The sequence below is a fragment of the Sus scrofa genome, chromosome 16, assembly GCF_000003025.6.
Source record: "Sus scrofa isolate TJ Tabasco breed Duroc chromosome 16, Sscrofa11.1, whole genome shotgun sequence".
Classification (NCBI taxonomy): domain Eukaryota; kingdom Metazoa; phylum Chordata; class Mammalia; order Artiodactyla; family Suidae; genus Sus; species Sus scrofa.
Window position 1 is genome coordinate 40,680,724 of NC_010458.4, and position 27,173 is coordinate 40,707,896.

Genomic DNA, 27,173 nt, shown 5'->3' on the forward strand with positions numbered 1-27,173 from the left:
AATGCCCAAGAAAAAAGTAGTCATTTTTTTTAATCATAGCAAAAGGCACAAAAAAAACAAAAACAAAAATCCTCCACAATTAATGTACCCAGGGGAAACCATCATGAACATTTTGGTGCATTGTTTCCCTAGTCTTTTTCAGGGTTTTTTTTTTTTTTTTTTTTGAGGTTAGGATCATTCTTCTTATACAACTTTATATCCTGTTTTGTTTTATTCTGTTTGCTTAAAATTTGTCAAATGTATTTTATCATATCATTGAAAATCCTTCTGACATGTAATTTATAACAGCTGCATAATAGTCTATCTTTTGGATGTTCCAGAATTTATTTAAACAGTCTCCTGATGTTGTTTTCACTTTCAACCACACATTTGTACATAAATCTTTGCCTACATTTTTGCCTTTTCTTTTGGATGATTTTCTAAATTGGGAGCTGTGGGTCAAAGGATACGAACATTTTTTACAAATTTCTTCCCCTTTTTAAAGATGTTTTCATTCTCTTTTCTGATTACAATACAGGCTCATTTCAAAAACAAAACAAAACAAAACCCCTGACATTTAAAAAAGAAAACAAAATTACCACTATTTGTCTAGGCGCACACACACAATTCCTTCTTTCCTTTCTATCTTCTCTCTTTCTTTCCTTACATTCCTTTCTTCCTTTCTTTCTAGGTGAAACAATGGAATCACATTATTAAAAAATGTTTTCTAATTTTCTTTTTTCACCTAGCAGTATACTGTGGACACAAAGAATAAAATATTCTTAAGGGTCTTGACATAACATCAAAACAATGTCCAGAAAGGCCCTATCAATGTCCACACTCCTCAACAGGACCTCATTCTACTCATGCCATCACCAAATGGTGCCTCTCCTGTATACAATCTTTGCTGTTTAGTGGTCATTTAGTTTACTTTGTATTTATCTGCACACTTATGAAGCTAATTTCTTTCTTCACATTGGACCCTAAACTTCCATCTCTGTATTTACCTCTTCCCTTCTGTCCATTTACTTGCTGTGGTCTTGTCTATATATTGATTTGTATGAGCTCTTGATATAATAAAGAGTTTGGACTGTGTTCATTATTGTGGCAAATGTTATTCATTGTTTCTTGTCTGTCTCTTAAATTGTATTTATTTTTGAGTTTTTAAAAATTATTCAAATTTACTTTCTTTCCCTCTATTACCTTTTCTTCTGTTTTCAAATGTAAACAGTCCTTCCCCATATAGAGTACAGATCAATATTCACCTTTTGTTTTCTCTTTATGATTTTTATTTTAATATACCTAGGATACATCATGGAATACTATAGAAGATTAAGATCTACACTGAATTCTGCTTCCAAATATTCAAATGTTCCTGTTTAAAATGGTATAGCTCTTTCAGCACCTATCAAGTTCTTATGCACACAAAGGTTTGTTTCTGAATTGTACCTATCCTTCTAGAGTAAACTTCATGCAAGCAATCCACTTTGCAGCAGGTTCTTCATGCCTATTATATACTACTCTTTGTTCAGCCTAAAGAAACTCAGGTGAGCAAAGGAGAACTGGACTTCCTGGCACGGATTGAAAGCACAGACTATGCTAAACTTGCCAAAATTTCCCTAAAATGCTGTAGATATGAATAAACTATATACTATGCCTAAAAAAAAAAGATGAGGAAAAGCAGAAATGTCAAACCCATGAAATGCAATTTATGTAGAAAGAAGTCTATTTGAAATCTGATTGAATTCTATGTACATGGTATTTTCCCAATGAATAACCATGGCCCTTTAATTTTATGTTAAATGCTTAATCATAGGGCTTTAATTCTCCTTAGTATGGTTTTAAAAGAAAGTACAGGAGTTCCCGTCGTGGCTCAGTGCTTAACAAATCCGACTAGGAACCAATGGGGTTGCAGGTTCAATCCCTAGCCTTGCTCAGTGGGTTGAGGATCCAGCATTGCCATGAGCTGTGGTGTGAGTCACGCACGCAGCTGGGATCTGGCATTGCTCTGGCTGTGGCGTGGGCCGGCAGCTGCAGCTCCAACTGGACCCATAGCTTGGGAACTTCCATATGCCGCAGGTGCAGCCCTGGAAAAGACAAAAAAAAAAAAATAAATTAATTTTTTTAAAAAAAGTACAAACGTTACATGTACTGGCCATGCAAACAGTGGGGAGAATATATTTTAGGTTAAGTTTCTCCAGAAAAAGAGGCTGCTTGATTTACTCTGGCTTCCAAAATGCAAACTCAAAAGCACTATATGCTTAAAGATTTTAATTTCTCAAAAATTAAGGCAGTAAGGTAATGTTGGGTTTGTATTCTCTGAGTCTATCTCCCTTTTAATGTAATATTTAAAATGTTACCATACCATTGATTGAATCTTTAGAGGCAGATCAGAGGGCTAAGAAGAAATAAACAGCTTTATTTCCAAGGTACTTCTAGGTAAGGATGCCTTACTGTGCTGGGACAGGGCTAAAGGTGAGTAGGGGCAGGATAAGAATTTTTCCCAGGAAAGGTACAGTCACTGTCACATCACAGAACTGCCTTGGCAGCTAATTTGTGATAAGAGAAAATAAACAATGCTTAATCCTGGGTTACAGTATCATTTGGGGTTAGCACATTTTGTAATTCACAGTTCACTCTTGTTTATTATCATAGTTAGCAGATTTCTTCTGAAATCACAAGAAGCCATGAAAAGACAGTACTGCTAATGCCTTACTATGATGCTGTTAAGAACTCTAACTCATAGTTTGGAGAACCTAGCCATGCCCTGTGCAGCAGTATTAATGCATAGAGGGAAAAATTGGGATTCAATTTCCTGCATCATGAAATTCAAAACAAAAGCAATATTGCTGCCAATCAAATCAGCAAAGCTGTTCTGATGCAAAGACCAGATTTACTGATTAAAAAATTTGCAATCAGATCAGGTTTGGGAGAATGCAAAGCTATGTGGAGCAAGCATTATTAAACCTTTCAAAGTTCTAGTGGAGCCACTCGAGGGTTTGCACTGAGGCTTCTGGAGTCACAGTCACCTTTGAAGTGTTTAAAGCTGTGAGTCTCAGTTGCTTATTATTGGGACACATTTGCCTTCATTGAACAGTACAAAGCTCCTAAAAATATGCGTCTGAATGACACTGCAGGTACGTTATTACAATATTCATCTGCATTACTAACTCCTCAAATTCACACTGGGCCTATTAGTAAGCATGTTTATAATATAGATAAAAGATACTGGAAAAGATAACCTAGCTTCAGACACATACTTTGAGCAGTATTCATTTGAGAAATCACCCCAGAGAAAATGTGGTCATTTCTGTTTAAAGCCTGGACCCCCAAGCAGCAGTGATAGAAAACACCAAATAATTCTTTATACATTGTAAAATGTGAAAAATGTGAAGCTTTTCTTTTCTTTTTTTTTGACAAAGAGCAAATTCTTCTCTTGTAACCACAACCTCTTCAACTAAGTTTTCTTTAAAGATGATCTGCTATTGAAGGAAGCGTGTCAGTGTAAGCTTGCAATAATAAAAATCTGCCTGCTATCTAATTTAAATCTCCTTTGTTCCTGCAAGGTAAGTCCATTCAGTGCTTCTCTGGGGCCATTTCGTGTCCAGAGTGCTGTGGCAGTGCCCAGAGATGAGAATATGGGCTGGCTTTATCTTTAGAGCATCTTTAAAATATAGATTACCAGAGAGAAGCTGTCGACAAAGTGCTGCAATGTGGTATTTAGAGAGTGCCGTGCTTTGCAGACAGAAGCCTGCCACTACATTAATTCATCTCGCACCATTTTCTGTTCTCATTATAATTTTATCTTAGGAATTAATACATTCTGCCATTTTCTATTCTGGTTACAATCTAGAGAAATCCGTGAGGCTGAATACATTTTGTACCACTTTGTTCTGCTTATAATGTTAAGATGTTTTGAAGAATGGATTAGTTCAATGCCACTTTCCCTACTTTATCTTGAGAATAAGAACTTAAACAGTCAGAAAACTTCAACTAGCATTGATGTGAATGCCTTTCTAGTACCAAGAATGTATAAAAGAAGAGCTTGCTTTGTCTTTGGTTTTGCTTTTGTTTTTAAAGACATTTTGGCCTTACAGAAATTTTAAAGAGAACGTGAAAAAAAAAATTGAAAATGTAAGTGAGGGAGTTCCTGTTGTGGCTCAGCGGAAATGAACCCAACTATTATCCATAAGGATGCCGGTTTCAATCCCTGGCATCACTCAGTGGGTTAAGGATCCAGCATTGCTGCAAGCTGCAGTTTAGGTCACAGACAGACATGGCTAGGATCTGGCGTGGCTGTGGCTGTGGTGTAGGCCAGCAGCTGCAGCTCCGATTCAACCCCTAGCCTGCGAACGCCCACATGCCACTCATGCAGCCCTTAAAAAAAAAAAGAAGGAAAAAAAAGAAAGAAAATATAAGTACTATTAGCTTCATGACAAAGGCCTTTAGAAGGAAACAGAAGTTCTCATGAATCATTCTTTCTCCAAAGACAACTGAAAGCCTCCAACATAATACAGTTTAAAAAAACCTGTAACAGTTAAAAATACACAAAAATTCTAACAAAGATTCAGATTTAGCCAAAAATGTAAAAATATCCTCTTAATAGTACAAGTACCGAAGTGGCGAGGCCATTTTGAAGAATCCTGTAAAAATCAAGTTCACTTGGTCATGAAAATCAAAATAGGAAGAGTGATTTTTCATGTGGGATTTGGCCTTCGGGGCAGAGGAAGAAGCTCAAAATCATGGAAAACTTTAAGATTTGGGGTAATAGTACAATTTTGCAGAAAGTCCAACTGTAGTGATGACCATAAACTGTGCTTCAAATATAAGATGAAACTAATGATTTGCTGGCAAAGATATGCATGATATCCTTAGGACGAAAAATATGATCTTAAGCTATTTTTCATCTTTAACCTGCTCCCCTCACCCTCCCAAATGCTCTAGACCCTTCTCTAGTTTCTCATTTCCTTCTTTTATTCCACAACACACACTTGTGACATTAGTTGGGAGTGCATCTGTGTTTGGGAAACAAAATAAAGTTAACTGACATCACTATATCCCATCAAAATAGCTGATTTAGCTACAGACGCACTTTTTAAGTATAGGCCCTTACCTTCATCTATCTAGTTAGTTCCCCTTGATGGTGACTGCAGATTTTAACCTCCTTTAAAACCTCCTTCCGGTGTTCCTGTCTTGGCTCAGTGGTTAACAAATCCGACTAGCAACCATGAGGTTACAGGTTCGACCCCTGGCCTTGCTCAGTGGGTTAAGGATCCGGCGCTGCCATGAGCTGTGGTGTAGGTCGTAGATGCAGCTCAGATCCCAGGTTGCTATGGCTGTGGCATAGGCCGACGGCTACAGCTCCAATTAGACCCCTAACCTGGGAACCTCCACATGCTGCAGGTGCGGCCCCAGAAAAAAGACAGAAAAGACAAACAAAAACAAAACCTCTTTCCTTTCCAGTTTTTCCCTATACTCTTCAGAAAGCATTACCTGTCTTTGCAGAAAAACAAAAAGGTCAGCATGGGAGTCCTCTCTTCTACCTTCTCCCACGAATGTATCTAAAGTTATACCTTCTCTTCTCTCCAACCAGTACAAGCAATGTGTTAGGTGATCCTTATTGCTGGGTTCCTCAACCACTCCACTCCCTCCAGGACCTCATTCCATCACTCCCTGACTCTCTTTCCTGTACATTCAACCTCCTGTTTTGCTGCTAAAGAGATGACTCCTTTAGTATAAATACAAACCTCAGGCCTCTCGATTTTTTTGAAATATAACAATAAATGTCTAAACATTTTAAATCCCACATACCACTCACGTTATCTCCTTATTTCTTATTTCCACTCACAGCCAAACCTATTCTTCTACCGTTAATTTCCAACACTTTGTAGTGTGGCTTCTGTCCCACTAGGCCATAGAAACTTCTCTCACAGCCCTAGGGTCACTAATGGCCTTATTGTTGGAATATCTAATGGACATGCTTCCATCTTTATCTGGCTTCTCTGCAGCATTGATTGTGGGACTGCATCTTCCTGCTTGAAACTGTTTTGTTTCAGTTTCAGGGGTTTTTTGCCTCAGGGACACTATACTCTCTTAATTCTTTTCCCTTATATGGGCTGTTCCTTCTCAGCTTCCTTCATTGGTCCTTTCGCACTCCTCTAAAGTGCTGCTCCACTGTCATGAAGCTAATAGTACTTATATTTTCTTCTTCCTTTCTGTGTGGGCAAGTTCCTTTATGGATGAATTTGCCCAAATCTACAGTGTCTCTATTTCCTGTATCTTTTTTTTTAATAGTTAAGATTGTATTTAGCATTCACTCTAAGTGTAAAGATTAACATTAAAACAAGCAGTTAGTATGTGAAGTGGATTTTTTTTCATATATATGTACATATATATGATTATTGTACATTTTATACTTTAAATTTTGCTCTAAAAATAACTTTTTTGCTTTGGGGAGTTTTATTTTTTGAGGTGAAATTCATATTATATAAAATTAACCATTTTAAATGAACAATTCAGTGGCATTCAGCACATGAAGAATTTCCTGTATCTTTATAACCTTCAAACCCAAAACTTTCCTGCACCCTCACTTGCCTGCCAAACCCTTGACTCACTTTCTTTTGTGTATCTGTTTGCATATCCTGGGATCTGCATAGCTACTCCCATAGACATCACCACCTCTTTCTTAAGTCAAGAGCAGTTCACCCTGGCTAACATGTTGAGGGTAATATCTTGGAGCTCATGTCACTTTCAAACAGCTCTCCATGGGGTGATTTCACTTTTCACACTGGGCAGTTAAAAAAAAGAAAAAAAGAAAAAAAGAAAAAATCTGAATGACTCAATTTCTGCTGTTTGTCAAGCCCTTGTATTAAACATATTGGAATTTACCCAATTATATCAGAGTATCTTACAGACAACCTAAAAATGAATGCAATCACCAGGCATTTTACCAACATCATAGATTTCCACCCACCTCATCCTCAGTACCTGGCTACTTTCAAACTCTTAATAAGTCTCTGGTTGTCAAAATAGGAATATGGCCAGATTTCCCCACTACTTAGAGTTCACCCAGTGACACTGGACTAGGAATATGCAATACAATCAGGGGAAAGTTCCAAGGATCAGAAAATGGTTCACATAGCTGTAATCTTTCTTAAGAGTTTTCCAGTAAGACTAGTTGTGCCTGTCAGAAGACCAAAGAATTAAACTTCTTAAATCAACTCTCAAGACACTTAACATCCATTTTATACTTGGAGAAGATTTCAACAAGCAACCAGTGTATAATTTTAAAATTCAGCTTATTCAGCAGTGTGAATATGGAGAAGGTAATTGCATGTCACCAACTTAGAAACATCAATCGGAAGAGAAGTTATCCAAGATCCCTCATGGTATTTAGGATAAGGTTAAAGAGAAGGAAGTATCTTTTATAAATATGTGAAGGAAAGAGGCTAGAGTTATTTCTATCTGTTTATATTTAGTTGCCCCTCTTATTCTAAAACTACACCATTGTTGCTATTTGAGGCTTAAATATAACCTATGATAAACAAGGAAATGAACAAATCATGCCTTTAAAATGTCCAGCTAAAGTCAATTTCAAAAACTCTCCAATGGTAGCTCTTCTGAAGAGACCGCAATGACTTCTTGTTGCCTGGATAAGCAATTTTTAAAATAAATCTACCATTAAGTCTGAAAGAACTCAGACTTAATGGTACTCTCCAAAGGAGATACTTGATTGTCACTAGAAGTGGAAGAACAGATTCCCTCTTCTGTGGACTGAACGCAGACGGGACTTTAATCAAACATAATTTGAAATGACACCTGCTATTAAAACGTTATTCTGTGTGAAAGGCAAGACTTTGTGACTGAACATAGGAATAGATATTTCATGCCTTCCATTCATTTTGTCTGCATTTCCAAAACAGGTTTGCAACAGCCCAGGAGAAAAACAGTCCTTAGTTGTTGTGCAGGGACCACCTTTAGTAGTACAGGCAAAGTAGTTCATGCTCCCATCTCATCCAATCCTGGTTCCTGGCTGCATCCATGACAATTAACTCTAATTGTAACGGCAGCCAGTCTGATAGAGATTCTAGGCTGTTAGGGACGGAGCTGAAACCACTATACACTCATTTCCCCCAAAGACCATGGACCTTCAGGGGGTAATGACTTTGTGTCATTATAACCAGAGCCAAAATTCAGCTAATAGACTAAAGGTTAACAGGTCTATTTCCCATTACCCAACAGCCCTGGCTGGTAGTTCCTGTTCATGTTGTGAGAGCCCCCAATAAGTTTCTTATCAAATTTCTTACTGCTTAAAGCTTAGAAGACTTTCTCTTTAGTGGGAAACAACAGTTTTTCAGGAAAATAAGTTTTAGAAATGTTAAAAAAAAAATAGGAAGGGTGCATTAGACAAAGCTAAAAGATGGTATAACACTTTGTGATATATTTAAATGAGAAAAAGAAAAACATAAATATATGTCAGCTTAAGTAAGACAAAAGACAAAACAAACTTCTTCCTTTTTCCTACTATTATTATAACTCATGTCAGTAGCTAGAAAGAACATAATTTTTTCCTTTTGCATTTCTTCATGTAATCACCCTTCTTACAATAGTATTATATAAGGGAGAGGCATAAACTTATTATTATTTTTTTAAAAACTAAACATTCAATTATAGTCCAGGGAATTACTACAGAAAGTTGGTAAATAGATCCCTGGGGCAATGGAAACCAGATTTTTTGTTGTTGTTGTTGTTCTCTTCAGACTCATTTCCAAACCCTGTGGGGGTTTATCAAGCCAGGCTTCAAGGGTCCTGATCCTTTCAAACTCCAATTAACTTGTGCTGTTATGTTGGTTTTAATTCAGGCTTGTGTTGTTCATCGCCAGTGAGAAGAAAACCAACATAAGAAATGAGGTTAAGCAAAGTGGTGGCTGGGAACTTGTTTCAAAAAATAAGAAAAAATTGGTCCCTAAGAGAGGGAACAAACATTCTAAGCTACTTTTACTATTACAAACAGAATCTCTGATAACCTCACGGTGCCTGATCTAAGGGGGGAGCTGGGCAAGAGAGGTAAATGCTCACTCAATGGCTCTGGCAGAAGCTGGACTGTGCTTGGCAGGCCTGCCAGAGGCAAACAGATCTGTACAGCATGCATCCAGGGACTGGGGAGGGTTTGGAAGGGCTGGTTTTCTTTACTGCTGCCTGCTTCCCATTTTCTGCTTCCCGTTCACATCTCTCTGCTTTCATTTCTATCAGCCAACTCTGAAGCCGTTGAAAGAGGATTGGCTATTGCTCCCGTCAGCCACCTGGCAGCCCTCAACTACATCCAGCTTTATTTAAGCCAGGGGCTGGCTTCAAAAAAGAAAGCTAGGAGGAAAAGGAAAAGAAAAAAGAGAGAGAAGAGAGAGAGAGCATGCAGACAGTAAGCAGGCAACATGGAAGTTTTTACACAGGAGATACTGATTCCACATCAGCAAGCTAAACAGGCACTATGAAGAGGACGCAGACTTGAGTCAATCATAAGTAATAATCTTTGAATAGGGTGATTACAGCAGAGCATGTGCTTTAGCAAGGCATAGACTAAACAATGTGGCCTGTGTGTCTTCTTTAGTGTTTAGTACATTCTTTTTGTAGAAATCCTAACATTTAAAAAAAATTGTGCATGAAAGTTTATATTGTTATCATTCCCACGCATGCAAATGCTCATGTAACGGCCGGACTAATAAGAATGTTTATTGTGACTACATTCTCGGTATTGAACCAAGCAGCTTACTTGTCTTATCTCAGTTTATTTTCACAACAACCCTATAAGAAGAGGTCCCCTTAGGAGGCTTATTTTTGAAATACCACATAGTCTTCTCACTTAACTGAGGAGAAAACTGAGGATAACTTGCTCAAGATCACATAACCAATAAGTGGTGGCCAAGTTAGGACTCAAATCTAGGATTTCTGGCCCCAAAGCCATTTTATTAATCCTTAGAAAACATGGCTTTGAGAGAAAATCTCAAGATCTAATTTATCTGAGCCTCAGATTCCTCAGTCAGTTTGATGAGGAGATTGGATGATAGTAGCTCCCAGTTTTGAAATGATCCGTTAAAAAAGCCCTCCCACATAGGGAAAAGGAGTGCTCCTGGGCAGTCTTCCCTCAGCTCACTGGAAACCCTGAAAACTATGCTTCAAGGGGTGGAGGAGCAGTGGACACCTCTGAGCTCCATTCATTAAGAGTTCAAGATCTACAACCACAATCTTTTTTTTTTTTTTTTTTTTTTTTTTTTTGGTCTTTTGTCTTTTTGTTGTTGTTGTTGCTATTTCTTGGGCCGCTCCTGCGGCATATGGAGGTTCCCAGGCTAGGGGTTGAATCGGAGCTGTAGCCCCCGGCCTACGCCAGAGCCACAGCAACGCGCGATCCAAGCCGCGTCTGCAACCTACACCACAGCTCACGGCAACACCGGATCGTTAACCCACTGAGCAAGGGGCAGGTACGGAACCCGCAACCTCATGGTTCCTAGTCGGATTCGTTAACCACTGCGCCACGACGGGAACTCCTACAACCACAATCTTTTTGTGTGAAGTCCACATAAGTTTGGGAATGAGTGTATCTCAGAATTCTTCCTCTTTGCAGCGAATCTTAGAAGGTCTGCCCTCCTATCTCCAAAAAAAAAAGAACCTTCCCTGGATTCCAGGCACCACTTACAAGCCCTTCCGTGGAGTTATAGCAAACTCCTCGTATGAGTATCTATACTTATGTCACCCCTCCTTGTCTCCTATTCTTCCTCAACCTACTCAAGTTGGGAAAACTTCCTTATCAAAGTCACCCACAACCTCCATGTTGTGCTTTATCCAGCCTGGCCTGGAAACAAAATGCAGCACCATGATAGAGAGAAATAGGTGAAAAACAGGATTCTATAGATCAAAACACCAATTTATGAACTATCTCCACTGCAACTCTTAAGTGGAAAAAGCAAATACAGGTTATTGAACAGAAGAAATACATTCTTTTCCATAAACTACCTTATTACGACAAACGTTCCTTTGTCTTGCTACACTGGTACTTATTGTGTTCAAGGAAATTGGTAAGTAGTTTAAGTTTTAAGCACTGTCCCACTTTACTATGGCCACATATCAATCTACCATATACTGAAATTTTATTATATTTGTTGGGGCTGCCTAAGCTAAATAAGATTTCACTATTTTGTAGCCTTTGAAACCTACCTAAATTGCCTTCCTTCCTCATGCTCAGGTAGGAAAACAGGTTAGAGGGTTAATGATTCACTTAATGTCATACAGCTTATGTTGGTAGACCTGGGATGAGAAGCCAAGTCTGTGAATTCAAAACAGAGCCCTTCTATAATACCATACTCCTGTGGTGCAGTTCCACACAGGAGTGGATTTGGCACAATGAGATATCCCTTTTAGTAGCCGATAAGTGATAACAAGACAAGGCTTAAAAAGGGGAATCATGACTCCCTCCTAACTCACCTTTTCCCAAACCACTTAAGAAAGTGGTCTCAGAGTTCCCATTGTGGCACAGCAGAAATGAACCCGACTAGTATTCATGAGGATGCGGGTTCTATCCCAAGCCTAATTCAGTGGGCCAGGGATCTGGCATTGCCGTGAGCTGTGGTGTAGGTCGCAGACACGGCTCGGATCCTGCATTGCTGTGGCTGTGGCATAGGCTGGCAGCTATAGCTCCAATTTGACCCCTAGCCTAGGAACTTCCATATGCTGCAGGTGCGGCCCTGAAAAGCAAAAAAAAAGAAAAAGAAAAGAAAGTGGTTTCAAGTCATTCTCAGATATGTTAGCTATGATAATTAGGTTTGCAAATGCTTAACCATTTAAAAATTAGATCAATTCAACACTATTTTTACTCAGTTGCATCCTGGTAAGTTATCTTGGGTAGCTAGGAAATAATGAGGGGTGGAATTACAGCTTGTCCACCGGGAACATGGCCTAACATTCAGCTTGTCTTAGTGATGCCTCACCATCATCTGTGTTCACCAGTGGAAATGGGAGTTTCCACTGTGAATGTCATCACAATGCAAAGCACTGGATTCATGATGGCCAAGAGGCAACTCAGATGTTTCTTATGAGACATTCTCACACTGCTTAGCTTTTCTTGCTATTAAACATGCTAAATATTGAGCAAAGGATTCTTTAGAATAGGAAAGATTGGAGACAAATGTTTCTAGATACTCTTGGTTGTGAACCAGTAGGGGACATAGCTCTTCAAACAAAATCCCATCCCATTTGGTCATGAGCCAGCTGAGCCTGACTAGCAAGATGATCAACACTGGTGAGATGAAAAGATGTTCCCTTTAGACTGAAGAGATTGGTTTTAGGAAACACTAAACCTTTTCTATTCCTTTAAAATGCGGTACCATACTTTAAATGAGATTGGCCCATGTATGCTTGACCAAAATCTTGTTTCAGGTTCTGAAATTAGCAACAACATGGTGATGGAAGGAAAGCTACCCTCCTCCCTTCCCTACAGACCAGAACAGCAGGTGTACCTATTTTCAGAAGTAAGTGAAATATTTGCCAAATCATTTGGCACACTTCAACACAAAATGTGCCAAATTACCTGTCAAGGCTAAACAGCCTTTTTAAAAGAAAGACAAATGGCCTTCCACACACATTTGCATGGACCCACAGTGCCATCCAGTGGCTCATCACATCGGTCACAAGTGTGCAGGACTCCAATTGTCTCTTAGGGTTTGGAACCTAGCTGACTACCCTTGCCTTGACATTGGTTGCTGTGGCACCCAGAGCCTTTGGTACTTGGTAAGGGGACATGCATGCATTTCAAATGAGCTAGGTTGGAGAAGAGTTGGTGCCAAGTTTGGATGTCAAGGACCTGTCTATGGTGTAGTGAGTACAAGTGGAGCTGCCTGTAGGATTTTCCAACTAGTGAACATCCCAAGAGCAAGAGAAACCTACCAAACATGCCCAGATCTTTGTGCTGAGTCTCTAGGCTGCCTAGCCTTAAGAGGACTGGACCAGTGAGAGAATAGCAACCTACTTCATTTTACTTCCACGTGGTAAACAGTTAATCTTTTAATTCCCTGCTTGCCCAATTTCTCCCTTAAAATGCTTTTTTAAAGAAGTTGGATATATCTTTCAAGAATGCTTATAAGGAGTCCTGGACTATATAAGCTGATGAGAAGCAGATAAAAAGGAAGGAAGGTAGAAAGTGAAGGAAGAATGAAGAAAAAAATGGACAGAGGAGATAGACTTGATTCTCTTCTATTCAGAAAACTGGACGGTTGGAGTCTCTGTTGTTGCTCAGCGGTAATGAACTTGACTAGTACCCATGAGGATGCAGGTTTGATCCTTGGCTTCACTCAGTGGGTTAAGGATCTGTCATTGTTTTGAGCTGTGGTGTAGGTCACAGATATGGCTTAGATCCAGCATTGCTGTGGCTGTGCCAGAGGCCGGCAGCTGCAGCTCCAATTTGACCCTGGGAAATTCCACATGCTGCAATGTGTGGCCCTTAAAAAAAAAAGAAAGAAAACTGTAGGATCAAGATGATATCACCTCTTCTAACATCAGTTTCTATAAACTGTAGAGTGAACAGGGATTTTGAAAGGAAAGTAGATCATGTGACAGAAGCAGCTGTATATTACCACAAAGAGATAGATTCCTGTTCAGATAGTAGTTGTGCCATGCTTGTGACAAAGTATGAAGCCGAACCAATCCAAAGAATTGACAACTCCTTTACACACCCCCACCAGGCTGTCTCTGAAGAGGTCAGAAACAGGAATATGAGTGGGAATTGCAGATCACTACAAATAAGTTGATTCTTTTCCCATTGGTTTTCCCAGCAAAGCTTGACAGAGACCTGTAATATGGTTTAGCTTCAAAATCTTGGAACCTGTGAGACCACATTTAGACATTTAAATTTTTCAGGTCTTCAGCTTTTTAAAAAGATCCCATGAAGGAAACATCAACGACTCTGATCAGCAGGGTGCATCCTTCCTCCAAAAAATAAGTCCATCTGGTTCAATTCATGATAGACCTGTGTAGACCATACCCACTGGGACTAAACCCTTCATTTCCCATTTGCTATTTCATCTTATTTGGTTTCACTACATTGTATTAAATGATCAGACATGAAGGAATTTTAGAGACCATCTACTAGGCTGATATCCCCTTTTTACAGATGTAGAAATGAAGGCCTGTTTCTCAGTTTTCATTTTCTCAGTGAGTACAACTTTCTGGCCTAGAGTAAGAAGGCATAATAGGAAAAGGGTCAATTACATTCACATTTTTCACAATAAAGAAATATTCCCAAACTTGGTATCACCAAGTAACACATTCTAACAGTTGGGTAAAGAGGCTAAAGAAGAATATAATTACATTTGCTTCCCCTCTTGCTACCTTCCAAGAGAAGATCTGGAATCTGCAGTGAAAAATGGGATGATATTCCCATTTGTGCTTTGGAACCTGGGATTCCAGGCTGCCCGGCTCTGGTGTCACCAGCATAGTCAGACTGACTCATTCGTACTTGGAAGTCTTGTGATGGTAAAATTGTGGTTTTCTGTATTATCCCATACGAAATGGAGAAAGGCTTAAAACACAAGTTCAGTAAACACAGTTTCTGATCAAAGACTTGGGGAAATGATATTCTATGAATGCTTTCTGAGGAGTAAAACCTCAACTGGGGAAAAACACAGGAAAAATTATTTAAAAGAACAGCGATTAGGCCACTGGCTTCCAAGAATGTCTTGCCTAGCAGATTGCAGATGTGTCCATATCAGAAAAAGTCTTCCTGAAGCTTCAGCAATAGGACAGAACTGTTTTATTTAGCTGAGATTGAGGGGAGGGGCCTTAAAGTGACGAGACCGTTTTCTCTTTAACAGACTTTGGACACATCTAGACATATCAAAGTTTCTTTGGTTACAAAGGACAAATACCCACTCTAACCAGCTCAAATTAACAAATAAAAACCAAAAAGACAGGTCATTAATGATAAGACCTCATCTCACAATCACAGACACCCACAGGCATAAAATAAAGCCCAGCCTGAAACTCAGAACATAGAGTCTGGAACTAAGGTCCAAATATCTCTCTCTTGTCTTCCTTCCCAGTCAATACATATTTATTGAAATCCATATTGGTAAACCAAACACATGGAGGTTTTATCCTTTCAGAATCTTGCTTTCCAGCTCATCTCTTTCTCTCTCCCACATTTCTACAACTCACTGCCCTCTGCCATCTATTCCCTTCTGTTTACCAATGAGCTTTCTTGACTTATTCTTTGTCTCAGTTCTCCTGTAACATCAACAGGGGTTGACTTTGGCTCACTACTTTATAGACTCTGCTTGTAATTCTCCATGACCTTTCAGCTTTCGAGGGTATCAACTAAAAGTTTACATTTAGCCATAGCCATTCCACGGATTAGGTGGCTTTGAGTCATAAGTCATCCGTGCTCCAGGTTATGGGCTGCAAATGTAGTATCCCAGGTTGATGCCTTGGTCTCACGTTATTGATGAGTACAGTCATTGATGGAGCCACTGATGGAAGAAACTCCTAGAAAAATGGACCACTGTTGAGGTGGACACCCCAAAATACATCTACTACTATGTAATGTATCTTATATCTCTGAATGTGTATAAGCTTCCTTTAATAAATTCTACTATGTCCCTGACCACTAAATCTTCCTTTGCTATCACAAATTTCAAAATGATGGTGTCAATTTCTGCCAAAATTCCTATCATTTTCACATCACTAGCAAGTTCTTTTTTGGTCAAAATGGGGAATCAAGTAGAAATTTTCCTTATTGCTTCCTCTAACTTCTAAATTATGAAACTGTCAACAAGACGAGTCAACAATTTACCAGATGCTCTGCTTTTAGCAGAATGACACTTTTAGCATATGTCCAAGTAGAGTAATGAGGTATTTCAGTAATCTTGTTTCTGTGCCAAATTTCAGGAAAACATCATCCATATTATAGTTTAAGATTCTCCAAGTCTATGCCTAATTTTGAGACTATGGCTATGTGCATGACAGTCATGATATTACTTTGGTTTCTCTTTTATCCTCTGGATACTGTTTTATGCTATGTTTCATCCTTAGGTTTATGTATCTTTAAATAATTCTCAACAGGGTTACTTTGTGGAAAAACCTATATAAATGCCATCTGATATATTTGATCCTTTGGGAACAAGGTAGGAAACAGATATAATAAGACCTCACCAATGATTTTGTATTTGCCATAGGTATTGCCCATTTTAAGGGGTCTTCCCTGGATTTGTTACATGCCATGCAAAATCTTTTTCAACGCCTCCTTACTCCAAAAATTTTATACGGTATCTTAAAGAATGGCTCAAAACCTACCTTGTGACATTTCAGTGGCACTGATAAAAATAATGGGTCAAAACTGGGTGATGCTCAATTTTACATTCAGAAGTATGCAGAAGGTTAGATAACACATTCAGCCTTCGAATGTCATATTCAGGAGAAGCCTCTTTAAGTAACTGTTGTGCAAGCAGCTTGTTGGGCTTGTGAAAGATGTACTGGGCGATTCTGAAATGAAACCAGAGCATATTCAGTGAGCAGAATCACAGACAGCTGCCAACTTTTATAGTACTAGGAGTCTCCAATTCCAGCTTCACAAGTACAGGTGCATAGACATCCACCATGGCCATCAACTTGTCACATATTGGTACAGCTGTTATACATCTGTCTGACTCCTGGCAGGATAATTTTCTTCATCAAATTTGTCAAAATAGGAAATCCATCTGTTGCTGATGACAGAAGAAAAGTATAGGGGAAAGTATAGGGTCACCAGAAGACCACTAGTAATTTGCAAAAGTTTAGGGCCCCAGAGACAAATGATTTCTCCTGCTGATACTGTTACGCTTGAACAGGTAAGTCTCTAAAAGGCTATGAATTTAGATGCTTCTCCCATCAGATATGTTCATCAAAATATCTGCTCTTACTCAATAGAATAAAATTTATTTTGCCTATGAATGTATCAGCTATAACCTACTATAGTTTAAAATGATTCAGGCAAATAGTTCCCACAAAAATGATATTATTGAGTTCCCACAATAACTCTGAGAGTTAACTAGAACTCTTATTGCTATCACTTCTTATTGCTATCATTCAGTACATGAGGACATTGAAAGGCTTGAGAAATTACATGATTTTCTCAAAGTCGTATGACTTGCTAGTGAGCAAAGGGACTAGAACTTTACAAGATAATGATTTCTTTTTTTTTTTTTTCTTACAGTGAGAAAATCTCATCTAATGATTATTCTCTGGATCCAAAATGGCTGCCCCAGCTCCTGCCTTCACCTCAGCCATAAAAGTAAGATCTAAAATATCCACTTGACTTCATTGGTTAAAATTTAGCCACATGGCCATATACAGTAGTTAGGTAATGAGTAATAGGTCATATTTTTTTCTGGACAATCTTGTGTCCTGAGAGAATTCAGAGGAATCTATTACTAAAAGAAGAGAAAGAGAATAAATTTGGAGAGATAATTGTCTGCCACATAATATCCCAAAGAACTCTAAGTAGGTGCAGCCTTATGTTGAGTTTTATTTGGCATGATATAACTTAAAAGAGCAGTGTTTTCTGGGGTTGATGTGGGTCCTTCTAAATGACTCCCAGAAGGTCACCAAGCAATTGCTTTCCTGAACCACTAGCAAGCTCACAGTAAAATGGAAGGGGCAGGTATACGAGAAGGAGTGGGTGTTGTACCGAAGCCTCTTCCTGAATAAAATAACTAAAGAGCCTTAGTTCTCTAATTAATTTTCATACTTCCAATCTCACATTTTCCCAAAAAGATTATCTTTGAAATACTTGGTCTTGGCTCCTAGTGTGAAATAAGAGTGTATCACAGAGCACGTAGCATTCTTTCACTGGTAGGACAGTTTCAAAATAGAAATCCGGTAGCCCAAAGAGAAAGCCTAAGGAATAATGAAGGACAGAGAAAGTAGAAACTGAGGAAAGAATTTATTTCATAGAAGAACTGAGTACAAGAAGGAAACAAATAGCTAAAGATAGATAATATTTTTCCCCTGGCAGCTTTCATCTTTCTTTGGGATTTTTGTTGCTCTTAGTTCCACTTAGATTCACTCTCCCTCCTATTGTGATTTCTATTTTTTTTTAGTGGATTTTGAATAATCTCACCTTGCATATTTTAAATATGTCTGTATCCATAGCCCTTTCAAAGCAACTTTGCAAGTGTACACTTTGCAAGTATAAAAAGAAAATCCTATGGCATCTCAAAAGGGAATGACTGGATTCCTTGAATTAGAATCAAGAATACTGTGTTTCTCTTTGGGGAATTTCTCATTCAGCCCTACTGACAAAACAAAGGAGTAATGGGTGAGATGAAATTCCTCCTTTCTTTGGCTTAACCACCAAGAGCCCTGGCCTGCCATTTCACAAAGCATTGCTTTTTCCACTCAGCGGAATAAAGCAACAGCCCCCAGGGCAATCTTGTAATTATATACAGCTCTGCTCTTACCAGGCAGTATGCAGATTGAGCTCATTTATCAACTCCTCACTTATCTAGCATGATTATTTTAAATACAGTAAAATTTGCAACCTAAAAAAAGGTAGATTGTTCCTCCATTGGATTCAGTTTGGTCTGAAAAAAGTTATATCTGAGTATACAACTCAGCATCCCAGCAGGAAAGAGGGCTTTTCACCAGCCCTGTATTTCTCATTTTAGAGTATAGACATCACTTGGTTTTTTTGTTTGTTTGTTTGTTTTATTTTGTTGTAGCAATTTCTGCTGTATAGCAAAGTGACCCAGATATATACACATATATATATTCCCTTTCTTATGTTATTTTCCACCATAGTCTATCCCAAGAGAGAGACTGGATATAGTTCCCTGTGCTATACAGTAGGACCTCATTGCTTATCCATTCTAAATGTGATAGTTTGCATCTATTAACCCCAAACTCCCAGTCCATCCCACTCCCTGCCTTCTCCCCCTTGGCAACCACAAGTCTGCTCTCCATGTCTGTGAGTCTGTTTTTGTTTTGTAGATAGGTTCATCTGTGCCAAATTTAGATTCCATGTATAAATGAACATATCACTTGTTTCTAATGTGTCCTCATAGATGAACCACCTTGGCTTATTCTTTCAGCACTGAATACCTTTGGATTACTCTCTCTACTGAGTTTCAAACACACCAAGAGGCCCATTGCTCCACCTCCCTCCAGGAATGATAATACTTACAAGAACCTATCTATACTGAGCTGTAGAGATTATCTGCTTCCAGATTATATCTGGATTCCTGATACCTCAGTCCTTCCACAGCTCCCCCTGCACCCCCACTTCTTCCAGATGGGCTGGGAATTAAGGATCCCTCCTCCCAGGCCTGGCACCTAGACCCAGCATGACTGCTAGTCTCCACTATCACCTCCAATGAGGCCTTCTCTTAGAGAACGACCCAGGATGATGTGGCATTCCCAAGAATCTCTAGATAGTCTGACTTCCTGCAATCTCCTGGTTCTTCATCTTCTTGCCTTACCTTCCATCCCACTCTGGACCATCCCCAGAAAGAGGCCTCCAGCTTCAGGCCATCTCTTTATCCTTAGTGTCAACATTTCTTCAACCCTAGCCCCTGATTCACTTTAAGATAGAACCTTCACTGAACCCTCCCTTGGCAGGAAACCAGGATGCCATCTTCCCCCTGCCAATCTTCCAGAGCTGGAGTCCTGCCACTTATGTATAGATTTTCCAGAGATCAATGGGCCACTCTATTGCTTACTGAACTTCAATTGTCACAAAAAGATGAAATATAGATAGCCCCCATTTGTACATGCCAGGACCAGAGCTAGGACTTGTATAAGCGGCAGAGAGTCCCATACACACTGGCTCTAATCTTGCTCCAATTTTCTTTAAAAAATGTGATGTTGCAGTCAAGTAGTGTCATATGTGTGCTTAATTTAGGCTAATTCAAGTATATATTCTGTCTCAAAAATTAAAATATATAAAATAATATTTCTCAGACATAATTCTTTTCTTTTTTCAGTGTTTTAGGGCTGCTCCTGTGGCATATAGAGGTTCTCAGGCTAGGGGATGAATTGGAGCTGAGCCTCCAACCTATGCCACAGCAATGCCAGATCTGAGCCACAACTGCAACCTACACTACAGCTCACAGCAATGCTGAATCTTTAACCCACTTGAGTGAGGCCAGGGATCGAACCCTCATCCTCACGGATACTAGTAGGATTCATTACCACTATGCCACGGCAGGAACCTCTCTCAGACATAATTCTTATATACTATACATATTTTCTCTGTATATTTTAATCTCTGTAGTGTACATTTATAAATATATATTATGGAATAATAGAAAACCTAGTCCCAGGGCCAATCATTGCTGAATAGCATCTAAGATACTAGGTAGCCCCTATGGACCATCTAAAGAGCCATGTCAGAACCCCATCCTACTTAGCCTGGGCCACCAGCAAATATTCCCAAGTCTTTGCTCCAGAACCTTCCTACCAAATCCAGCATACTAAGGATGCATGATGCCTGAGTTGCCAGTTGACAATATACCAACAAGGGTATCACCTTATTTGATACACTGAGTAAAGAAATGAAGCACTTAAATCAATACATTTGGATACCACTTATTCCTGGGAAAAGGGAAGTGGTCAGCATTTTTCAGCTAATAATTTGAACACTTTGCTGGGAGATTCAGAATGCCAATGACTATTCCTTTCTGGATTTTCATCCTAACTGGACTGACAGCCAATTGTCACAAGTTTGAGAAAATCGCCTAACCTTTCTGGGCCTGAGTTTCCTTATCTGCAAAATGAGATGGTTGAACCAGATGATCTTTCTTGCCCCTTCCAGCTCTAACATCCTGTAGTTCTTCCCACAAAAAAATAAAGGATAAAAAAATTTCCCTCCATGCACCTGGCTCCTGTTGTTGCTGTAGGATAGGGCCTAAAATTTCCTGGAGCGCTCTAGCACATGGCTTGATGGGAAGTCTTCTGCTAGCCCAGCCTTGGTAGTCCCTCCACATCACATCCTGAGGGATTTATCTAATGTGATCCTGTGAAATCAGGGGCTCCCACATCAGAGCACAACCCTGTCTGGAGTGAAAGCCATAGCCAGTGTCATTGGAAAGGTTCACCTCCTTCCTGTCAAGTGGCAATGGCATGCTTATTCATATATTTTGATTCTTTTATTTCACATCTCTTTGCACAAAACTGAAAGAGAAAAGGTGGTGATAGGGGAGAAGGAGGCCACAGAAAGATGAAATCTTACAGAAAGTCAGTTTGAATTTGCTTCAGGACAAAAGTCAGCTTCACAATGGAAAAATTATCATAGATGTATACAATGTTTCCTCTTTAGAAGACTCGGACTATTTAAGGTCAGGGGCACAGCAGAGACCTCCTAAGCCCAGGCTTCCTCCCCTGTAACTCTGACCCCGATAACGTGGATGAATCTGAACACAATACTTGTTTGGACGATTTTCTTGCTCCTCTGGGTCCACTTTGCTTTGGGACCAGAGGTTCTCTGACTCCTCTGAACTAACACATCTCATCAAACTGATTTGATAGGCTGCTCTGCCTGGCTTTTAGCAGACCATCTCCTGGACTACCTAAAAGCAGGTTGCCCCCATCCTCCTTTTGAATTTGCATCCAGATGAAATCCAGTTCAAAGAAACTGCAAAGATAGCTTTTAAAGGGAAAATCAAAGGAGGTTTTTTAAGAGGACAACCAGCTGTCTGAGGAACAGAGGAGAAAAAGGAGAGGAAGCTGATCTCTTCTTTGGCTGACATCAAGTGACTTCTCAGGACAGTAAGGTCAAATGACCATCTTCTACACACAACATCCAGTCCCACTGGCTTCTTTCTCACAGGGTCTATCCAGATTGCTACCTTCTTCCCCAAACTCCTGGAGGCTAGAAATACTCTCTTATTTTCTCAAGGCACTGCATACTGGTAGACTTGCTACCATTATAATATCCCTTTCTAGACTGGAAGATCCTTAAGAGAAAGGATTACTTGGAAATCCTTATATAATTTGTAAATAATATATTAATATAGATATAATATGCAAATTTCAAAGTTTATCTACATAAAAATAAAATCTTAGTGCCTGGAACACAGTAAGGATTTGACAACTATTTGGCAAAACAAAGAACAGAAGGATGAATGATAACTTCTCTGGGTCCGTTTCTGATTCCCTAACTGTCCTCTCATTGTATAAGCTTTTTTTTTTTTTTTCTTTTCTAAAAGGGATACTTTACCAAAAAGGAATAAAAAAGAAATCCCAAAATAAGGGCTACATGACCTCTGTCTTCGGTGGCTGAAGGAACTATAACAAAATACCACAGACTGGGTAGCTTATACAAAGATATCAATTTTCTCACAGTTCTGGAGATCAGATCAGGATGCCAGTATGGTTGGGTTCTGATGAGACTCCTCTTCCTGATTTGAAGAAGGCCACCCTCTTCTGTGTGCTTGTATGGTCTTTCTTCAGTGCATGGCATGTGGAGGGAGAGCTCCAGCTTCTCTTCCTCTTCTTATAAGAGCACCAATCCCAGCCTCCTAATCTCATTCTAATTACCTCCAAAAGCCCCACCCCCTGATGTTATCACATTGTAGGGTAGGGCTTCAACACATGAACTTTAGATAGACACAAATATTCAGTCCCTAACAACTTCTCAGCTGGCTTCCAGCCAAATTTGGTTAGTCTCATAACCACTTCCCTGCTGCTTCTCCCTCCTCTGTTCATCTCTTGCATTTGAAAAATGCAAATAAAGGAAACACTAGCTCACCTTTCTCCCTTCTGTGCTCTGTGCAGAAGTTACCCTCTTATGAGTATCTCTCCACCAGAAGATTAGAAGTTCAAAAAAATGTGCTTCACTGCTGACCTGAATAGAACTGTGGCAGCTGATAAGGCCAGGCAGCCATGGTGCCTGCAGCTGGAGGCTGCTTGGGGGAGAGCTGGGAGCAGCTCCTCTTTCCCCAGCATCCCTGGGCACACAATCTGCTGGATTATTGACAATGCTGAGTGATGCGGATGGCATTTATTAGTTTTCAATAGCTGCTATAAAATGAACTTCATACCATCTGCAAAATTAGGATTCAGAAGCAGCCCAGGATATTAAAATATTTGTGGCTGCTTCTGCGATTATACAAGATTTTACATTTTATAGACTTCCCATGGGACTAGAAGTGTAAATTAAGATACATATTTAGAAGGCAGTAAATAAACTTAGAAAGAAGTAGTACCATTATTGAATGGTCAAAAAATTGCATGTGGGAGGAGAAATAGGTTTTCTACATAGAGAGTTAGAAGCTAAATAGGGTTTAAACATCCTCCTGTCACTATCACTAGGCCATTAATAGCAAAAATAATATACTGAAATTCATAAGGAAAAAAATTTTTTAGCAAAATGAATAAACGATCCTATGTACAATAAAGAGATCTAGCCAGTGATATGCTTCCTCTCCCTTTTGTCCCACTAGACTATGGAACTTGTCTAATTACTCAAAAGCATCCTATAGTATTCTCTGCAACAGAGCAAATGTTTTGATCAAAAGAATTCCATAGAAACCATTCCAAGGCCTTATTCTAATGCCACCAATTTTCTAGCGTAATTACTGTATGTGTCACTTTCTCTGTAGCCCACATTCCCACTGAAGACACAATCACAGTATGATTCAAAGATGCAATAGCAAATCAGGGCCAATTACTATCAATATGAATTCCCCAGGCAGAACAGTTTGACTCACAGGCCCTTCCTGGACAGGACCATCGCCCTTTTAAATGAGTGGTGCTCATTTTGGTATTGGCCCTGGGGCAAGCCTGGTGGTAGAGGAACCAGCCCCTGGCTCTGGTAAGATTTCTAGGAACCTGCAGTTCTGGCATTTGTCTGAAATGTCCTCCCACCCCCACCCCCTCCTTCCACATGCCCTTAGAGATAACACAGAGGAAATCTTGTCTCTCATCTTCTCCAGTAAGGAAATATTGTGTCAACCCATGTTTATTTATGATGCCTGTGATCAGGTCTGATGCCTCAGAACAAGTTAGAGTGTGATTCTGACAGTAATCAGCCTGGGTGCCCCCATCCCCACCGGGCCAGCCCTCAAACCAAGTCTGGGAAACAGACATGCATGGAGAGAGGAAGCAGTCGGTTTAAAGATGAATATTTCCCTGATGTGGCTGCTCAGGACAAGGCCACCACTTGTGCCCTCATTCCCTCTCCCAAATCTACTCTTTTCTTCCAATCACACTTCCACATCAATCTAGCCAGGCCTGGGGATGCCCTCTCAGGCTTTGCCTTTGAAATGCTGCTTGTGCTAATGGCTGTCAGAGCCCTAAGAGGCCATTCCCTAAAGTATCACTGAACTGAAACATAATCCAAAAGATAGAAAGGCTTTGGCCTGCTACTTTACATTAGAGCAAAATAATCACAGTAATAGCTTGCATTCTCCTTGATACCTTCCATTCAATAATATCCAGCAATTTGGTTTCGAGTAATTAAGAAAACACTCCTTTGTGGTAAGTTACTAATTCAGCTCCCATTTTAAAGAGAGACAGAAAGAGGCTTAATGATGTTTCCCCAGGGGATACCAGAGTAGGTAGCAGAAGCACTGGGGATACAGTGATTTGTGGCCTAAAATCTCTCATGTTCATCTCTAATCCCCAGTATTGGGCTCATGAAATTGCTTCAGAGCAGAGTTGGTCTGAAATCTCTTGGGTGGTGTTGCTGTGTTCCATTCAGAAGCCGCCTGGTTCTGCTACGGAAGCAGCTGCATTTCATAGCTGTTGGTGAATATTTTTGTACTCGCCTTTCATCACATGATGTATGTAATTCCCCTCGCTGGCATTTCCAATCACTGAGAGCAGCAGAACCACGGAATGAATTGGAGCTCTGTAATTTTTCCCCCTCATTGATTTGGGAGGGAAGCAAAGAGGAGATGGGGAGGGGTATGGTTAGGGTCAAATGTTCTTTCAAATCTCCCCACCGCAGCACAATTCTATGTTTCTTGTACCTCAGAACTGCTTATTCAAGCTCCTTCATCTCTCCAGTCATCTGTCTTCTGCTAGTCTCTTCACCAAGCCCTGGCTGTTTCCCTTCTCAGAAAGCCAGGAGCCCCACGTCACCTGGTTGACAAGCGCACAGAGCCTGGGTCTCTGCCTGCCTGCGTTCTCATCCCGCTCCCACTCAGGAACTCTGCCATTTGTCAGAAAAGTTCTGACTCAGGAGTGGGAAATGGCATTTGATATTGGAGATGGCGTCTTTGGATGGTAGTGGTCATTATTTGTAATTATCCTTTTCATGATGGAATGCTGCATGTTGAAGCTGTTGTTGTTACTGGCAGATGTGTCATTACATTAGGATCTCATTCATGTGAAATTTAAGCTGACAAAGAGAGGAAAAGACAAATACTAATCTTTTAAATGCATTTTTCACTCTGAGCCTAGCCAAGAACTGGGAGAATACTGGGTGAGAATTTTATACCTATAAAATTTCTCTGTGAAACAGATAGAACTTGGAGATGGAAGATGAGATTTATGGTTGTTATTAAAATGGTTGCTGGGGTTCTCGAAGATATCTAGGAGCTATGCTCTTAAATAACTTCAATAATTATAGCAGTAATTAGCACAGGTACGTACACGTGAAAGTATAACATGCAAGTAGATAAATATACTGGCAACTGTATCAATAAAACACTCAGCAAACATAAACTGCTATATAAATGCTAATTAATTACATAAGTAGGCATACAGGATGGTAGGGTTATTCATATTACTGCAAAGATAAACAGGCAGTGCATTCATTTGAAAATCAGGTTTCTCCAGGTACCGACTCATAGACTTTGAAAAGCTTATGGTTTCCAAAGGAGACGGGCGCATGGGGGGATGGACTATAGCATTTGGGATGGAAATGCTATAAAACTGGGTTGTGATGATTACTGTACAACTATAAATGTAATAAAATACATTGAGTAAAAGAAAAGAATATAGAGCACTGGAATGGCAAATATCTGTGTAACTGCAAAAAAAAAAAAAAAAAAAAAAAAAAACCAAAAACAAAAACAAAAAACAAAAAAAGAAAACCAGGCTTCTCCCTGCTCCCACCTCCAGCCTCCTGCAATGGTAAGCCCCTGTCAGGGATGGTATAAACTTCCACAGCCCAACCTACCAGCTGCACGTGGCTAGTGAGCACTTCTGGTGTGGCCAGTCCCTAATGAGATATAGTGCAAGGGTAAAAGAGACACTAGATCTTGAAGTCTTAGTTTGAAGAAAGAAAAACAGGTAGACTGTCTCATTAGCAGTTTTTATATTGACAAAAACAAAGGAGTTCCCATTGTGGCGCATGGAAAAGAATCTGACTAACATCCATGATAACACAGGTTCGATCCCTGGTCTTGCTCAGTGGGTTAAGGATCCAGCCTTGTGGTGAGCTGTGGTATAGGTCACAGACGCGGCTTGGATCCTGCATTGCTGTGGCTGTGGCCGTGGTCAGCAGCTGTAGCTATGATTCAACCTCTAGTCTTGGAACCTCCATATGCCACGGGTTTGGTCCTAAAAAGCAAAATAAATAAATAAATAAATAGTTTTTTTATATTGATTTCAAACAGAAATGATACTATTTTGGATCTTGGGTTAAACAAAATATATTCTTAAAAATAAATTTACCCATTTCTCTTTACTTTTTTAACATCCATTAGAAAATGGAAACTTCTATTTGTAGCTCACATTTGTGGTCTCCTGTACACTTTTATTGGACAGCGTTACTCTAGACTACTAAACCTGTTTGCAGGAGCCTCGAGAAAGTTAGAGACGTGGAAGACACCACCAGGGCTCCCTGGGTCATATTCTGCTTTGTACAAAGGAGGATAAGCTGTGGAATACAAAGGAGGATAAACCAGGGCATCTTCTCCAAGTCGCGAAGGATGGTGGTAAACCAAGTGGGCAAGCAACCCTCTGCACCCCAGAATGATCACGTTCTCTGGCATCAGACACTTCTTAAAATAAAGGGGCCTGAGGCAGGCTGGGATATTTGGGCTGCTTACCTGCGAATGAAGTGGAAACAAACCACCATGTCCCTGTTTTGATAGGCACCTCTGGCTGCCAGACCTGCCCGCTAAGCACTCATAAGGTGAGAAGAGGGTAGGGGCAGATGATAGGGAGACTAACCTGAAAGTGGGAAAAGAAAATACATGTTTGGTGTAACTTCTGTGCCATTGTGCCTC

General features: G+C 39.8%; 1 long non-coding RNA gene across 4 annotated transcripts in view; it reads right to left on the reverse strand.

The window, feature by feature from the left end:
* LOC110257213 overlaps positions 1–22,497 on the reverse strand; it is a 77,090-nt gene extending 54,593 nt beyond the window's left edge. For 3 of the 4 annotated variants that reach the window (XR_002339509.1, XR_002339507.1, XR_002339508.1), the window contains exons 1-2: positions 22,334–22,497; positions 16,312–16,500 (exon numbers count right to left, since the gene is read on the reverse strand). This is a non-coding gene — a long non-coding RNA (uncharacterized LOC110257213). The remainder of the gene's footprint in view (positions 1–16,311; positions 16,501–22,333) is intronic. The other variant, XR_002339510.1, reaches the window with a different exon arrangement.